Raw genomic sequence first — 17,584 nt, forward strand, 5'->3', positions numbered from 1 at the left:
CAGCCTGGCAGACCATAAATTCATTAACCCAAAAGAGACACGGTCAAAACCAACTCAATGGGCTTTTAAAGGCCTTTGTGCAATGCTGGAAATAAACAATGGATGGAGGGGGTGTGGGGAGAAGAAGAAAGTGGCATCTTTATCCTCTGCTGAGTGAGGTACTGCTGCTCTGACGCAGGGTGGCCTTTCTTGGCTACTTGGTGCTGAGGGGCTTTGGGGGCCTGGGGCTGGGTCCCCCAGAGCTGTGGCACAAGCATCTCACTGCCAAAGCGGAGATGGGCTTGGAGTAGGGGCTTCTGGGTCTCTTGGCAAATGCCTTTAGATCTGAAAGAATCCTGCTTGGCATGGCTGATAAGAACTGTCTCTCCTGCCTGCTTCTGCTGGTCTCCAGCAAAGGCAAAACAGGACATCACCTCGCAGCGGAGTCCCGCTCAGACAGGGGACTTTGTGGTGTCCTCAGTGAGGGACGTCTCCGGCTGAGCAGCAGCGACTCTCCCTGGCTGCGTTTCTAGGCGATGCCAGATGTTTGCATCTGGCTTTCGTGTTGCAGGAGGGGATAAAGACCATGAGACATCCAGACTCAACTCTCAGCCCGGCCTATAAAAACAGAGGCACTTAAAAAACCTGCATGCAGTCATGCAAAGCACAGCAAATGAAACCTTTCAAGTGCATCAGAACAAACCCGAGACACAGAGTTTCCATGGCTGTTTCCCCTTCCCTGCTATCTGATTTTGTCTGACTTGAGAAATATATATATATTTTTTATATATATATATTTAAACAATATTACAGCAACTCTGCCAGTTGCTTCTAATAAAATAGCTCTGCTGAAATAATGCAGTGTCTGAGAGATTGGGTGTAATATGGTTAAATGCTTTTACAATCCCCCATTAAAGTAAGTGGATAGAAATTCATAAAATATTTATAGCATTTGAAAAGTGTTCATTCACAGATCCATCCAGAATGCGAAGCAGGCCCAGAGCAGCGAGTGCTGATGACAGATGTTGATACCATGATGTTTCTCTTGCATGGAGGGAGAAGATGGACTTCGGTTAAATCACGTTGCTGAGAAGTAGGAGGGTTGAGATCAAATCCTGTGCTGCAGTTTGTTTTAATCCAGTTACTAAACCAAGCAGCGCTCCGTTTTCCGGCTGAGCATGACGGAAATAACAATCCCAAGCTGGCAAGGATGCGACATTTCTCCTGTTCCTATCACGAGTCCAGGGCCATTAATGAGAGCCTGGAGTGGGAAAAAGAGCTATGCTTTAAATGTAAGTGATGAAAGAGGGGCTGGTTGCTTTTGAGTCAGCGCGGAGATGACCTGATCTCTCGCTCAAAAGGCGTCTGGCTGAATGGCTTCCTGTCTGTGGCGAAGGTAATAGCAAAGCTGGCTGCATCCCCCTCTCTGGCAATTACACTCGAGTCCCCCGGGTATTAGAATCAGCTGGCGCTCCCCCAAAGGCTAGGTTTTTAAAAGAAGGAAAAAAAAAAAGAAAAAAAAAAAAGAAAGGAGTTGTATCTCTGGAGTTGTTTTTCCACCTGAGCAAAGTACGTGTCTGTCTTCTCGCGTCAAGTCCCGTGTCTGCAGCCACAGACTGCTCAGCGCAGCGCCTGGGGATGGACAGAAGGGCTTGGGAAGCTTAAGGACCATAAAAATAACTGCAGGATTAGAAGAGGTGGCTATGAGAGGGACTAGGATGAACTGCCTGAGCAGAATTAAGTCAAGACCTGGTGTTAATCCGGCATCTTGAGGTTGAGAGCAGCTTTGAACTCTTGGATGAAGCCGCGGACGAGGTTTTGAGAGAAGTAATCTACAGCTGCAGAGGAATAATCACCTCGACAAGTGATGGGAGGGAGGAAATCTTCTGTTTGTGAGGAAAAAGTGGGAAAAGAGCAGTGCAGCACCTCTTTGTGGCTGTGTCTGAGGTGTCACACTGGAGGGGACTTCTGTACCTGACACAGAGAGCAGTCCCAGACTCACCTCTGTCATTGGGTCTTAGAGATATTCCTTCGGAGGGAAGCATGTAGGAGAAATTAAGATACCTGTGGATCCCAAGGACCATTATCCCAGGGCTGAATTCCTGCCGTAAATAACCCAGCTGTTTCCAGAACAAGTTTGGGAAACAACCCAGGACAAAAAGTTCTCTGCCCTCCTGTGCCAGTCTGTTTTGAGCAGTCATCATCTTGACATCTCCTGCAAACGTTGGTAAGCTCCTAGCGGTTCCTGTTCATTAGAGATCCCAATTCTCGTTCACGCCAGTTTTACCTTCGTGTCACTCAATTGACTCGATAGCAAAGGAGGCGAGAACCTGGGTTCCTATTTCTCATTTTGCAAGAACAGCTAAATTAACCCTGGGGTCAAAGCCAAATGCCAGCCTCTCCGAACTCCTCCAGGATTCGGTGGCCATACAGCAGTACTGCTGTAAAAGTGCCCAAGCTCGCTTTAGACCAGCGGTATGCTGCTCCGACTGGGCAAATTTTTTTTTTCTTTTTTTTTTTTTTCTCCAGGGCTTTGTAGTCCTCATCGACCTCCAACCTGCTGTTATCTAACTCTGGAAAGCTTATATTTCCCCTGTATACAGACCTTTAATATAGACATCCTCTCAGCTGGGTGCTGTGGTTAGGGCTTCACTCGCTATAAACTAGGAATAATTTCACCAGTCTGAGGAGTTTCTCCAAGTTTCATTGAAAAAGCAGTCTTTTCCTTCCCAACCTGCCCCCAGTTGAGGTGTTGCTGTTCTGGTTACGCTATTACTGTATCTCGTCTCATCGGACTGCTGCACTTCAGAACCGAATCCCTCGCTGGAGCGTAAATTATAGTAAAACAGAGCTTTGGGATCCATTAGGGAGAAAGTGTCAATCTGAGGTTATTTTTTTGCTTAGGTTTGCTTCCAGTTTTCTTCACCTTGTTTTATCCTCCAGCATGGCAGCAAGTTGTGTATGTTTATTAAATGCACTAAATATTCCCTTATAAATATGTATTTATTTAGTTTGCTTTAATAAGTATATATATATATACACACAAAGACATATTTATACATACATTTATAAATATTTGTATAAATAAATATCTATTTATACATTAGTATACTAAAGAAATACAGCTATTAAATGAATTAAGCGTAATTAAAAGCGTACTGTTTTCCGTCATATTGGCAGCTGATCTGTCTTTCTTCTCTTAGCTCTGAACCGTTACCCGAACTTGCCTGTGTGTTAAACCCTCGTATCCTCCACTTCAGGGAGTTCCTCTCATGCTGTACAACAGCGTATCTGTCTGAACGGGAGCAGGAAAGTCGGTCTTCTGATTTATTGCTGATGGGGAGCAATAAATTTTCTTTAGGGGAAGCACAAGGATGTAGATCATAGATGTGGGAACTCTGGATCGATATTTTTTTCTTTTCTCTTATATAGGGTGTAAGTAGCCGCTGATCCGCTCTCACCGGAGCAAGCAAAGTGAATCATCTCTCTGTGTTATCTTCTTCGAGTCTATGCTACTGCAGAAAGACAAGTCCAAGAAGCCCAAAGATTTTTTTTTTTTCCCCTAACATTTACAGTGGGTTTTTTTAGCCCACACTTCTCAGGCCCACTAAACGCTTAGCAAATATGACCTGTTCTCTGTGCAGGAAACCGTCCCTGTGGCTTGTGTAGCTGCTTCTTCCACTTAACATGTGAAGGACAGTGTTATAATCACTCTAGCATCTTCTTTTCAAAGATGAAGATGAAACAGCGTGTCCCCAGCAGCTGAAAGAGACGCTCTAGTTAAAACCCGAGCCTGTGAACTCAGGAGGAATGGGAATCCCCTGCAGGCTTCCACAAAAAGACATGCTCCCCAAATGTCCTTGCTGTAGAATAGCAAGTCCTCAGTGCCCCAGGCCAAGCAACTCTTTGCAATAATACATTATATTCATATAAACCATACAATTTTATTCAAGACTATTTTTCACTGCCTTTGTCTTCAGGATCACTAGACCACTAAGGGATTAGATGAGTGATAACAGAGATAACATACCAGGAACCTTTTGTTTAGAATAGCTGTGATCGTGGTTTTTAGATTCTGAACATCTCCTGTCCAAGGATTTAAGGCCTCTGACGAATGCTCACTACCTGATAAAGAAGATAGCATTACAATCTTCACAATCCTATTGCTTGGCTAAAATCACATATTAAATCCATGCCTGAGCCTGGAATTAGAACCTGCAACACAGACTCCTCCTGTTCTCTGTCCCCCAAATCTCTTTATCGCAACTCATGTTCTCCACTTATCTGCCTTATAATTCAAGAAAACAGGCTTGCTCATGGCAATTTGCCCTAGCGCTGTGGTAAATCTACACAGGGGCACGTGGTAACATGCTGCTTGCCGTCAAGGGCAGATTTAGCCAGCCAAGATGGGTAGTTCTGCTTTCTAGTGTTAACGCACGCTACCTTTGAAGGACCATATGCACTTTTCCTACGCAGAAAATGCACAATAACCTCTCTTTTTCCCTCCTTCTCCTCCCTTTCTCGCTTACAGATGCGGGCTGCACAGCTGGTAAAATAGATAGGTCTTTCTAACCCTTTCATGCATGCTCGGTGAGTCCAGGTAGCTTTATAAATATGGTAATGGTTTCCAGAGCATGTCTGGACTGGAAATAAGACAGAAAGCCACAGAGGCTGGACTTGGAGAGATAACTGCTGAAACAGCTCCGCTGCAGGAGAGACTAAATCCGCACTCCAGGTCAAATTAACTGCCTCCCCCTTCCCCCCCATTAGTATGAGGAAAGCTCTTGTGCTCACCTGTTTGCTGATTACATCCATGAAGAAAGCAGCAGCTCTTGTTTAGTTTATTACCAGAAGGCCCAAGCTTGTGATAAAACGCATTGATTTATACAATGGGGGATCCTGCCTGGCACTTCAATGCAGTTGTCCTGCTGAGAAAATTACAGATAAACTCTTAATTTATTCTCCCTTTAAGGGAGAGGGGAAAAGAAGAGAAAGGAAAAAAGAAAACCTAAACTCAACAACAACCTTCTGATATGTGCTCATGAAAAGGTTAGTTTTTACTAGTCTGCTTCCAAAGGCTGGTTCCCTGCAGATATCATCACTCCCATCAAGGACTGGGCCCAAGGACCAGTTCTTACGGTCCCTCCAGCACAGCCCTTTCCTCCAGAGGCTGGGTCATGGTGGTGTCTCACTCAGGTGAGTGGGACACTGTCCCTTCTGCACCTGGTGGCAAGGACGTGGCTGTCTCTGCCCAAGACTGCTCAGGCATTTCCAGGACTCTCTGGAAAAGTCACCTCCTTTTCTGTAGCAGAGGATAATCAATAGTGACTGATGGTTTAGCCAAGGGGGGAGACAGAGGAAAGCTGTGATTTCTGGGACAGGTGAGAGTAGTTTAAGATGAGGGAGGCAGAAAAAAAAAGCAAGGGAGTGGCAAGAGGAAGGAGATGAATCTCAGCTTCACAAGCGATGCCTTTGACAAATGTTTGAGATCTAACCTTGCCTTAAAAAATTAATATTGCCCAGAGCCCAGAAGTAAAATGAAGCAGTACATCTAACCTGCCAGGAGCACAGCACCGGCATCGTGCACGCTTCTCCCCTGTTAGGTGCTTGTTTGTGCTGGAATTTGGGGATGACTGACAACAAAAATGCCCGCTGAGAAAAGGAGTGGCTGCTCCACAGCCCTGGCTTCCCTTGGAGCTTCTGGAAGCACCAAAGCTTGTTTACCAGTAACGGGTTTAGAGGGCAAGGGATGCCACACTGTCAGGGAAGAGATGTTCAAATGCATCCAGTGGAACAATAATCCAGGTCCCATGAGCTCTATTTGGGACTTCCAGCATCATGAAAGGAGCCCAACGCTTGAAATGAAGGGTTGTCACGGATGAGCAAGCAAGTTCAAGATGAAGTCACCCCTCTCTCACATGACACTTAAATGGATATCTACTCTGCCTCTTCCTTTTGATGCTTGATCTGGCCAGGTCCCTTCTTTTTTCAAGTACACTTTGTTTCTTTCCCATTTTGAGAAAAGCCGAGCCCTTCAATTACTGGTGTCATGCTGTTGGCACTTTGCTCTGTTTTCTTAATTTCCACAATATTCTTTATACAATAGAGGCGTGCAGTACACACCTTCTCAAGCTTTTAGATTTATTTCCTAAGGTTGGAAGAAATAGCTGGAAGCCCTACTCCATGGAATATTGCTCTAACCTCCCCTTTGTTTCTGACACTGATGGATTTTTCCCTCTGCACGTAAAAAATCCTGCCCTCGAACATCTCTCCCTGGATAGCCAGGAGAAAAATCAAACAGATGTGACCTCTGTGTCCACAGTCCTTGCTTTGGAGGACCATTGCCCAGCTCCAGCCACTGTTCTTCACCCTAATCCTTCCTCATGCAGCTCTTGCTTAAAAAGGAGCAGGAAAGCGTTAAAGAGAGCAGATGAATACCTATACCATTGAGCTCCATGCCTGCAGAACTGTCTCAGTGCCAAAAGCTCTACCCCCACATAGGTACTGTCAGGAGGAAACCAGGGCTTGGCTCTGGTTAGGTTTTCGTCTCTCTGTATACGCGGTTCAGCTGGGGGAGCTGGCACAGGTCCCCTGCCCACCATGTATCTGCCACTGCTTGCCCAAGCCTTTCCACACATCCTCTAGCCCGGTGTCTCATTCCTGTTGGGCTTTCTGCACAGATATGCCACCGTTTTCCACCCTGATGGTTAGGACAATATGCTCGGCAGGGGCGTCATGACGCCTGGTGACATCTTTCCTCCTAGTTAACAGTGTTTTCCTCCTCAGACTTGGCATCTTTTCATTTTTGTGGGCTCCTTCAAACAATTTGTTTGGCTTGGTTTTTTTTTTTCTCTCTGAATTCATGGCAGCTATCTTTAATTAAATCGCAGTTCCCTAGGTGGTTTCCCTCTTCTGTTGCTGATTAGCGTAGCCAGTATCTATAACCCCCCCACTGCTGGCATCAAGACTTACAGGTCTCACGTTTCCCAAATCTCTTCTCCATCTCTCTCTAAATACAAGTGTTACCATTAATAATGATAAAAGCATCGCATGGAGCTTCTCATTCCTTTGGGGCCCAAAGGGCTTTTCAGACCATGAAGGGAGACAGGCTAGCTACACGTCACCTTGCGAAAAGCTGCTCCCTGCGTGGAGAAACGCAGCGCGTGTCCTGTGGTGGGAGCACTGCACAGCAGAAATGGCTTCTCGCTCAAAAGCTGAGGGATCCGCGCGCCGTGATCCCGCCGCAAACGCACCTCGCCAGCTTGTGCCGCCGGGTGAAGCTTGTGTCAGGTGTAGGAATCAAAATACGAAAAGGAACGGCTGTCGTGTCGCGCTTGCTCTCACAAGCTGCATTCGTACGAATGAAGAGGGGATTACCGTAAAGGTTTGGGAGAGCAGCCCTGGCTAATGCAACTGCCATCCATCTTCAGGTACCCCCAGTCTTGGCCGAACGCAGCCTTTCACTGTACATTTTGCTCTGAAAGGCCGATCCTTTTCCGATTCAGCCGGTCTCCTGCCGCAACTGTTTGCTTAATGCTGCGTCTGAAGGAAAAGCATCAATTACTGCACCACTCTCCTCACCTCCCGCAGCACCAGGGGCTCTGCAGCCTGCCCCCAGCCCTCTGTCAGCTGTGCCTGACGCTAATTGGGTTATAGCACGACTGCGGCTCGCGGCATCACGAAGGACATTATCACTGTATTTGAACCCCATCGGCATTTGTCTCGATACATTTCTTTCCCCCTTCCGCTCCTCTCCTTGCGTTCCTTCCTTTGACACCTTAATTCTAGGGCTCCACGGGATCAGGTTTTAGAAGGTTTTTCTTCTCCTCTGCAGATACGCATTGCTTTGTCACAGTCTTTTTTACTTCAGGAATTTTTCTCCTGCTTCCATCGTATTTTTTTTTTTTCTTTCAAAAGATACAACTGCCAAATTCAATGCAGTTTTTATTTAAAAGGCCTTGATTGCAGGGGAAGGAGGAGGTTAAATGTCAACGAATACACTGCTCTGGCTTTTATGAGAAGAATTTCAACTAATTGTTGCATATATGCATATTTTTATACATATAAAATTATCAGCCTCCAGAACGCTCACAAATTTCTTTGACAAACCTGACAATGGGTGAGAAACGACAAGAAAAAAAACACCTTTTAGTTTAGAGGTTGGGCGTGAGGGCTCCAGGTGTGATCCCAGGGTTGTTCCCTGTTTGTGAGGCTGTACAGGATGAGGCAAAGGACCAGATCTTCCCTGGGCAGAGGCCAGTGCTGATGCAGAGCAGCGGCAGAGCCTCCTGGAAGGGGACACGGAGCGCCTGTGTCCCCTTAAAGCAGCCGGAGAGCCGCAGCCCCGGTTTGGGCGATGTGCCCCAAATAAAATGGGAAGCCTGGAAATTCAGACCGGTTCCCTGAAGTCGTTGCATTGCTTTAAACCACACGCTCCTTTCTCCTCCATACACGTCTCGGTGGTGTTTCTCACCGTGGCAGCACTCAGTTGGGGCTGAGCAGAGCCGGCCCCTGCCTCTGCGCCGGAGGAAGCGCAGCCCGGATCGTGCGGATAATTTGGTGTCTGTGTGTTTGCAGCATCACTCTCGCAGCCGCCGTGTCTCTGCTGTGTCCTGGGGACCCGACTAATGCCTTTGCTGGCCTCTTGATCCCCGTGTGTTTGAAACGCTTCTTGTCATTTAGCTTTCCTTTCTCCGCCACCAATTTCTCCAGCTCTGCTTTTGCTTTTTCCCCTTCTACTGTTTCATGCTGTTTATTGCCAAAGTCTCCTTACCTGCTCAGTTGGTAATATCAGTTCATGCCCCTTTGTTCTGTTTATCCATAGGGAAAAAATGTGGTAAAAATCATAAGCCACGGAAATCACAAAGTTTGGCCTGTTAAGGGGTGTGTGTGTGTGGGGGGGTGGTATTGCAATTTTTCTCTGCCCGGTGAAGAGCCACCTTGAAATTAAGGGTGAACCAACCATCAGGTGGCTCTGAGCTCCAGACTCACTATTTCAAAATGTCCTTGATATTACAATAACAAGAATCGAGCCGATCTAGGATGCTGCCAGCGCTTTCTCCCTCTCCGGTTTCATTAGGAAGCAGGGAGGAGCAAAAACTCTTTCAGATCCTCAAAAACAACAACAAAAGTATGAGTCTAAAAATGCACAAAGGTTTGGCATTTAAATATCACAGCTGTAGCCTTCTTAGAAATACCAGAGATACATAATGAATTATAGATTGGGCAGAGCTGCAAAATTCACGCCCCCTGCTTGTCCTTTCGTGAAGTTCTGGTCTGACCCAGGGGTTTGGTTCAGGTCCATCTCTAATTCTGAGTTCACTCCCTTGGTGATCCCTGACTTTTCCTGCACTCCCCCAGGTTTAATTCCGAATGTTAATGAACTGGGAGGCGTTGTCAGGCAAAAGGAGGCAATGCCAGGGTTTGGGCATTTGACACTTGAGCTCAGGGTGGGGTTAGAGTTCCTGTGGCTTCGTATGGGCTTTTTCGCTCTTTTTTTGGGGGGTTTGATGCCTCTCTCCTGCTCCAGTAGTAGCGTTGTCAACACTCCTTAAGATGAGAGGTTAAAATTTTAAGCAGTCTCAATACCAAACCCCCATTTTTCCCTCCATCACTGTGGCTCACTGATTTTATTTATTTGTTGGTTTTGCAGAGACACCATGACCTCACGATGTCTCCTGCAGCTCAGTATCCTGCCCGGGTTTTCTTTGCTCAGAAGTATCCCAGTGGTCACAGGACAGAATAGCTGAGGTGGGAAGGGACCTCTGGCGATCCTCTACTCCAACCCCCCTGCTCAAATAGTCATTTTAACCCAATAGAAAAGGCCTTTATTCTTCCTCTGATGATGCTGCCTCTTCTGCTCCTCCCCGTCTCGCACCACTGTCTCCTCCAGCTTCAGTTGTTCCCTCCAGCGTGAGGCCACACTGTCACCATCCCTGTCACCAAGGGTCTGGAATTCATCCTTCCCACAGCCCCGGGAAGCCTCCGAAAGGCTCGCTGGGGCTGGGGTGAGGGCAGAAAGGTGAGGAGCAGCTGCTGGGGGTTGGGATTTATGGCCGGGAAAGGATGCTCGTCAGCAGCAGGAGAAGGTTATCAGTCCCGAGAAGCCCTGTCTAAGTGAAAATTGAAACTGTCAGACCGCCTGTGCTCCCTGCTCTGTTTCTGCTCTGGGATTTTTAATTATTATTTCTCATCGGATTTTTTTTTTATCCCTCCTCTCTCAGTTTCATTTGAAAAATGTTGTCTGCAGGTATAAAAGCAGGATAAATCATTCGTGACCTTCAAACATGCCACCTTGTGTTTCTCTCCTCCTACTGCTTTTGGGCCAGCCCTGAGCAAAGCCATGTGCTCCTTTCCCCTCAGGACCCTGTGCTCACTGACCTTTGGACTTCATTTTCTTTTGGGGAGGGGTTTGCATACCCTTCTACTAGCACTGACCGGTACCCTTCTGCTAGCACCGGTAATGTGGGCACAGACAGGACAAGACCTAACTTGGGATAAAAATATTTTCACCCCGTCTTTCCCCGTCAGGTCTCTCCTCTGCTTCCTCCGTGGGGCAGGGGGAGCTCAGGACATCCCAGGGCCATGGCACAGCCCCTTTCCCTCCCCTCCAGCCCAGACACGGCTGATCAGCCTGGCAGCCGACGGGACGTGGTAGGGGAGAAGCTGCAGAACCATACAGCAGCCAGAGCATTTGCGTCTTCTCCTTTGAGCTCTTTCCCACCTGAAACAACTGAGCCTTTCCATCGCATCCTCCCCGCTTTGGTGCCAGAGCTCTGTCTCTTCCGCTGGGTCCTGCTGCTTAAGCATCAATCCTGCATGAGCAAGAGCCAGAGGACACAGGTGGGCTGTGCTATGATTGAGGACACCAGCGTGTCCAGCCTACACATGCCACCTACTGAGGCCCCTCTAAAATCCCTTCTGCAACACTTTGGTGATGGTGCCACTCCTGAGAGCCCGGGGCTGCGCGGTGCCTGGGGCAGTGGTGGCAGCAGCAGAGAGCCAGCGAGCAGACCCGAAATACGGGCCAGCCAAGGTCTGCTCCATCTTGGCAGTGCTGCCTATAGATCCTGCCTCCGGGAGCCCTAATTTGTTAGGCAAATGGAAAATGCAAACAGCCTGACCTTCCCAGGACCCCTGACAACAGCCACAGTCCCAGACTAGCAGGTGGACTTAATCTTGCTTTGATAGGGCACCGCAGGAGAACGGCGTGCTCTCCAGAACTGCTGTGCTGTTCCTATCAGAGAACCACAGTCCCACCAGGAGGACTTTCACCCTCTAGCTGATTAGCTTTTCTCAGCACTGTTTCGGACAGATATATACATAAATAGCAAGAGAAGTGTGTCATAGCTGGGAAGACACACTGTTTTAGTGTTCCCTTTGTTTTAAAGATAATACTCACATAGAGACCTCCTGTAATGTTGGAGTTTGGGGTCGCTGGGTGGTGGTGATTTTTTTTTTTTTCTTTCAGAGCCAGCCATTTTGTGAAAAGCTTTGGCAAAGCAGAAGAAAAAAATCTGGCAAAATATAAGAAAATAGGGAGTGAAATGGAAATGAGAACAGGAAGGGCAGCCGGGGTGCCTCATAAACTGCTCTGGCCTTTTGAGATAGACTTCCCCAGGAGAAGCTCCCAGTAAGGTGAAGTCATCTTGGTGGGCTAACTAGTCTGAAATCGCAGAGCTAGAGATGGAAACCCCTACTAAGGTTTTCAAAGGACTCAAACAGATTTTGTAGGAAGATTTCCGAGCCTGATTTAACTTGTAAGCATCCACATATCAAGCATGAGAGGCTTGTTACTCACAGACTGAGGTTCAATGTACCGAAGACACAGAATACCACCGCCGTGGCTGATGTGCCCATCTTTTGCATGGCATTTTTCCATAGCCATTAAAATCCCGTTCATGGAAGTGGAACTGAAGGATAAGGTACGGGAAAGTAAGTGGCTGGTGGTCCCTGAGAAAGCCACTGCCAATGTCAATAATCAGTAACAAGCCACACATAGTGTCTTGTCTTCACGGCTGCCTTTTGCAGGCGGTCTCATCCTGCCGGACACTGCCTGAACTTTTTCTTCAGCAGGAACTAAACACTTGCAAACCCTTCCACCAGTGCGGACCAGCAGCCTGCCATAGCCCTGGCCTGGAGGACCGAGGACCTGGAGTGGAAAGAGCGACAGTCAGACGCAGAGACATCCCATTTTGTCCCCCCGGATCTACCAAGACTCATCCTAACAGCGTGTTCTTTTTTTTTTTTTCTTTTTTTTTTTTTTCTTTTTGCATTTCCACTTCCCATTAAGCCTCCTAAGCCTTTTTATTAAGGTTTATTTTTACCTCAGTGCAAGAGGTTAGGAGCACGCGGCTCTGGCTTTGACTGCTTGGCATTTTGTGAAGATTGTGCCACGTGGTACGTCATACCTAGCCAAAAATAACTCCCTGCGCACAGGAGCTGCTTACCTACCTGCGGAGACCACTTATTCCCAAACCTTTTGGTATTGTTTTAGGGGGATTGCTGGGAATGACGGGGTGGCGGGAGAGGGTGGGTTTGAAGCCTGAGGGACGGGGAAAGGCAGCATGACATGTTTCTGCTTTTTCAAATAGATGGTCCTCCTGTTTTCCTCCCTCCCCCTTTGCCATGGGAGAGGAGAAGCAAGGAAAAGGCAACATCTCTCAGCTCCAAGCGGGCCCACTGTTTGAAAAGAAAAAGCATAGGAAGTGATGGAGGAAAGGGAAGATTTGTTTTAGTGATGAGCAATCATTGGAGGGCGTTAGGAGCGTCCTGGGGAAAATCAAATTGATTTATGCCAACACGCTGCCGAGGGGGGGCCCCCCCTGAGCCCAGTGTGAGATCCTCATGCCCTCAGCAGGAGGGACGGGGACCCGGTGGCTGCTGGCAGTGGGCTTCGTCACAGCAGCTCGTCCTTTCAGAAGTGGAGGGAGAGCGGGAGAAGCAGAGCCGTAAGGTACCTCTGGTGCCCGTCTCGCCGCTGCTGTGGGACTGATGCCCGGGGAGGGCTCAGCCGCAGACCTGCCATAGCGGTTCCTCACTTGCTTCCCCTCCTGCTCCAGGGTCGATGCAGTTCTGGTGGCAGTGGCTGTCCCCAGCCTCTGCGGGCTCAGGCCAGGAATCAGCCGTTCAACAAAAAATCAAGCGAAAACCAGCTTCGTCGTGCCTGCTGACCCCCTGCTCATCCAGTCACTTACCTGCACCGGGAGACCCGCCTGTTCCTTGAGAGCCCTCCCAGGAGCCGGCTGTGCCGTACCACTGTATGCTAAATGACATAAGCTACAATTTTCACCCCAAACCAAGCTGTTCAGGGCAACAAACCCAAAACACAGCTGAAATGAATCAGTTGGAATGTGTTATTTTCAAACTCTTTTCTTTTGAATCTACACTTATCTTTTAGTGAGAAGGAATGACATCTCAAACCTGTTTTTTCTCCCGTGAACGTCAAAATAAATACTGACAGCCTTATTTTCTGCAACCCATCTCTTTTTGTGTTTGGGGTTGTTGTTCTATGTATTTTTGAACTGGAAAAAAAGATACAATAAAGTGTTTCTCCCCTGTATTTTAATAGCTCTTTGCCTTCCAATCAGATAAGGGAAGGAAAAGGTTATTAAATCTGAAAATTCCTGGTTCGCCGTATTGCACTTTGTAGTGGTTGGTGTCCAGATGCCACCCTTTTGGTTATTCAAAAATCCATGTTGCTGAAGCTCAGAGGAGGGTCCAGACTCCTTGCTGAAGGTGATGTGATGCCTTTCCATGCACGTCCTGCCCCCTCCGCTGCCTGAGCGAGAGGATCCCATCCTGCTGGGCTGACACATGCACCCGCTTCTTGAAGCGCAGCGAAGAGAACGGCAGGAGCGACAGAGCCGGAGGTAATACTGCTCTAAATAGATAGCTGGGGGATTCGTTTTCTATATTAAAGTATTGATTTTTCATAAACTAAGAGCACAAAAGGCCATGGAAAACAATCAAGTCCCAGTGCAGGAAGCTGAAAAATTAGACAGCACTCTAAGCCCTCGTGGCTGTGTTTTGTGCCGAGGCTTTCAGTTAAAAAAGCCTTATTTATAGGCAGCGAACTTCAAAAATATCAGAGGTGTGGTTCTAACCCACTGAAAGTTTGTTTCCTCTCAAATGGGATGCTGTGAATCTCTGATTCAGGCAGGCAACGTCAGCAGAATCACTCATGAAATTTCTTGTACGTTCTGCTTATGGCTATGCTAAATAGATCCTCAAAACAGCCTTTCATTTCAACACTTCAGCTGTTGCATTATCATCCTGTGATGGGAAATGAGATATGCAAAAAGACAGAGAGACAACACGCTATTTCCTTTTCTTTACTTTCTGTCTGCCTTTCTATAGAAATTCTAACTTCAATCAGAAGTGGAGCTAGAGAAGTTCAAACCTGAATTAAGGTGTCACCTGGTTTCCAGTGAAAGTGATGAATCACTGGAAAATCCTTTTCAGGGAATGTGGTTAGATTGCTCATCCTGAGACTGGTGTTAAAGACTGCATGTCCCTGCTTAAACCATAACTCAATTGAGGTTCACGCAGAAACCAGTAAGTGGAAGAAATCTATGGCTTTGGTTATTCAAAAAAGCGGAGCAGTAGATCATACTTGTCTCATGTTTGAAATTTATGAAGCCATTACATTCAGAATTTGTTAGATTCCAAGTTTTGGTTCTAGATCATTTTTATTTCAACAAAAGCAAAGAGAAAAGTAAGGATTTTGGTACTGTGCTTAAATGTAAATTAAGGCACTGTCAAACTGGGGTGGAAATCCTATCTGGACCTAGACTCCGATGCTCCTTAGTCTTGTTGTCAGCATAAGACTGGAAGCCTGGATCGATTTCTAAGAGGCATTTGTGTAGGAATTAGCTTCTTACAGTGTTACTCCAAAACCCCCAAACCAAACATAAAGACTCTCTAGACTAAGATACGTAGCTGGCATACTGAATCGGACGTTCTGCCTAGTTTCTGTGTAAGAAAACCAGACAGACCAACAAGGACCAACCGAAAAATTAAGTGTGTGAATTTATTCTACAAAAAATCTGTGTGACCTGTCGTATCATGGCCCACAGGGTGATAGCCAGGTGTGTGTATACAGTGGGGAAATTTCCAGTAGTCATGCGGGCATCTCCAACGTGCCAGGGACAGTTCTACCACACGCGTGCGCTCGAAGGCCCTGCCGGTGCCTGAGGAGGCAGCCAGTGTCCAGCCACGCACAGATTTACCTGGACAATTCACACATTAAACCTGATGAGCTCCAGGTACCTCAGGTTCCCTGCGCCAGGGCACGTCTGGTTTATCCACATGCTCACAACAGCCATTTGTCCAGGGCTTCTGGATATTTGGCATCCCCATTAAAATCTGCTTATTTCCACTTATTCCTTCCCTTTAGACACAACTTCCAAGACAGGAGGAAAATAAGGGACATTTCTAGGGAAACTGAGGTGCCTGTCAGCCTGGAATACTGCTCCCCCATCACACACAAGGATTGCTTTCTTGGGGCAGGGGACAAACCTTGCGTGGAGATACCTGAGCTGAAATCCTGTGGCTTTGTAACCAGGATCCAATTTGTATGGAAATGGTTTGCTTGGTTCGGGAGGACAGACCAGAGAAATAGTTCAGGTGGCAGAAGCAGCGACCCCGGTAAACTTTCACTCTTGAGCCTTATGGCTGTGTCTTTTTCTATTAGATGTGATTTTAAATAAACATGAAGGGACCAGACAGGCCACAGATGCAGGTTTCTAAGCAACGCAAATAAATCCACGTCTGCGTTTAGAGGTGCAGGCAGGACATCTCTGGACAGTTTTTAGTAAGTGTTTTTATTTCTTCTTTCGGAGACACAGAGTTTAAGTACAGACCACCAGAAATAAAAATAATAAGCAAATAGCCTTCTTTCCTTGGGACTGGCAATTGTAGGGGACTGTGTGATGAGGGGCAGCAGAAAAGGTGTCCCCACTGTGTGACTGTCCAATCTCTGATGGGATGTGGCTGCAGATCTGTCTGTTGTTATCACATCTGGATGTTTTTGGCACCTGCCATCGACTGCCCAGGCCACAAGAGTCGCTATGAGGAAGGTGATGAAAGGCAGAGAGGTGCACATCATCATCATGTACAGGCACGAGGTAGGTGAGGAGAAAAAGAAGGGTAGTCCCAGCCTTGCAGAGTGTCAAGGCAGATGATAAACCGATTGCACAGGACAGGATATAAACCGGGACAGAAACAGCTGTCTCGCGGTCTGAAACTGCACCTTTTTGTTTGTTTGCTTCTCCCGTGTTCAGAGAGACGCTCGCTCGCGTGCGCTGGGAGATTTAGCTCTGTGCAGATGGGAGGAAATGATTTTCAAACTGCCTGTTTGTAAGCTAGCTCGAGAATGACAGCGCTGCCACTGCTTCTTTTGTTCTAAACACCCAATTAAACTGGCTGTTTACACCTTCCTGCCAGATTCCTGTCTCCCAGCTGAAGGGAGCTGAGCAGCTAATGAGGCACAGCACAGAAACCGGCAGGGGAAAGGCGGGAGGTTTCCGAAGAATTGCAGACTCAGCCCACTCTGGTGGGGAAACAGAGGGAGATTGGGCTGTGCCGGGGTGGGATCCTTCCCAGCCCCCTGGGGAAAGAGGGGAACATCTGGGTGGCAGCTGTGCCACCAAGCGGGCTGTGGGCAATGGGCACACAAGCCTGGACTCCTGCTCTAGGACACTGAAATAGAAACAGCCATGCCTACACCCCTCCTGGCCCATGGTGCAGCCGGGACATTATTATTTCAAGATGGAGTTTATGTGTTTTTTCACATTGTCAGAAGGGTAAGGAGGAAAAAACCAAGAAGATGCTGGAATCAAGGTGGAGGTGGTCATCAGAGTGCTGTGGGGTGGAAGAAGCAACTCTTGGAGTAGATTAAAAAAGGTTCCCTCAGTTCTCTGAGTAACCACTGGAAATCTGTGACCCAGGGCTCTCTCAGACTTTTTATTTCTCCAGGAAAAGATGCAGGTGAGCAAGAATGGGAACAGGGGAAAATCAGCGACAGATTATTTCTGTACGTCTCTCAGAGGTTTTTTTCTGCTGAGAGAAGCAGGTTTTGCTCTAGCAGTAGAGAGTTGGTCAGAGCAGCCAAATTGCCTAGGCAAAATGGTTGCTCTGATGCTAACGGAGGTCACTAACAGGTTGCTGTCCAGGATGCGGGATGAGTGTTCCTGTGTCCTAAGACTAGTGTGAATGGAGGCAGACGTGTCCGTCTTCTGCAACTGCAGGACTTGATGACTGTGGCGACCACTTGAGAAAAATCCGCGCTCACCAACCCCTGGAGGAAGACTCCTGATGGAGGTCGGAAATGACATCTCCCAAATCTGGAGAAATTCTGAAGCAGGAAGCCCAGCATTCCCTCCTTGTTGAGGATGATAAGGTGAGGCAGCCTTCTCCGGTCATTTTGAGCAGGACAACCTATGTTTTCATGCTACTGACTTAAATTACTAGCAGCTTCCACCACAGTAGACTGTCTGTCGTAATACAAATGCATGCTTGTTTGCTAGCTTTCTTAGTGTCCAGCGGATAAGGCAAAATTTATGTCGATCTTTTAATAAAATTCTGGTAAAAGCAGAGCCTTGTG

The sequence above is a fragment of the Chroicocephalus ridibundus genome, chromosome 15 (genome assembly GCF_963924245.1).
Source record: "Chroicocephalus ridibundus chromosome 15, bChrRid1.1, whole genome shotgun sequence".
NCBI classification, from domain to species: Eukaryota; Metazoa; Chordata; class Aves; order Charadriiformes; family Laridae; genus Chroicocephalus; species Chroicocephalus ridibundus.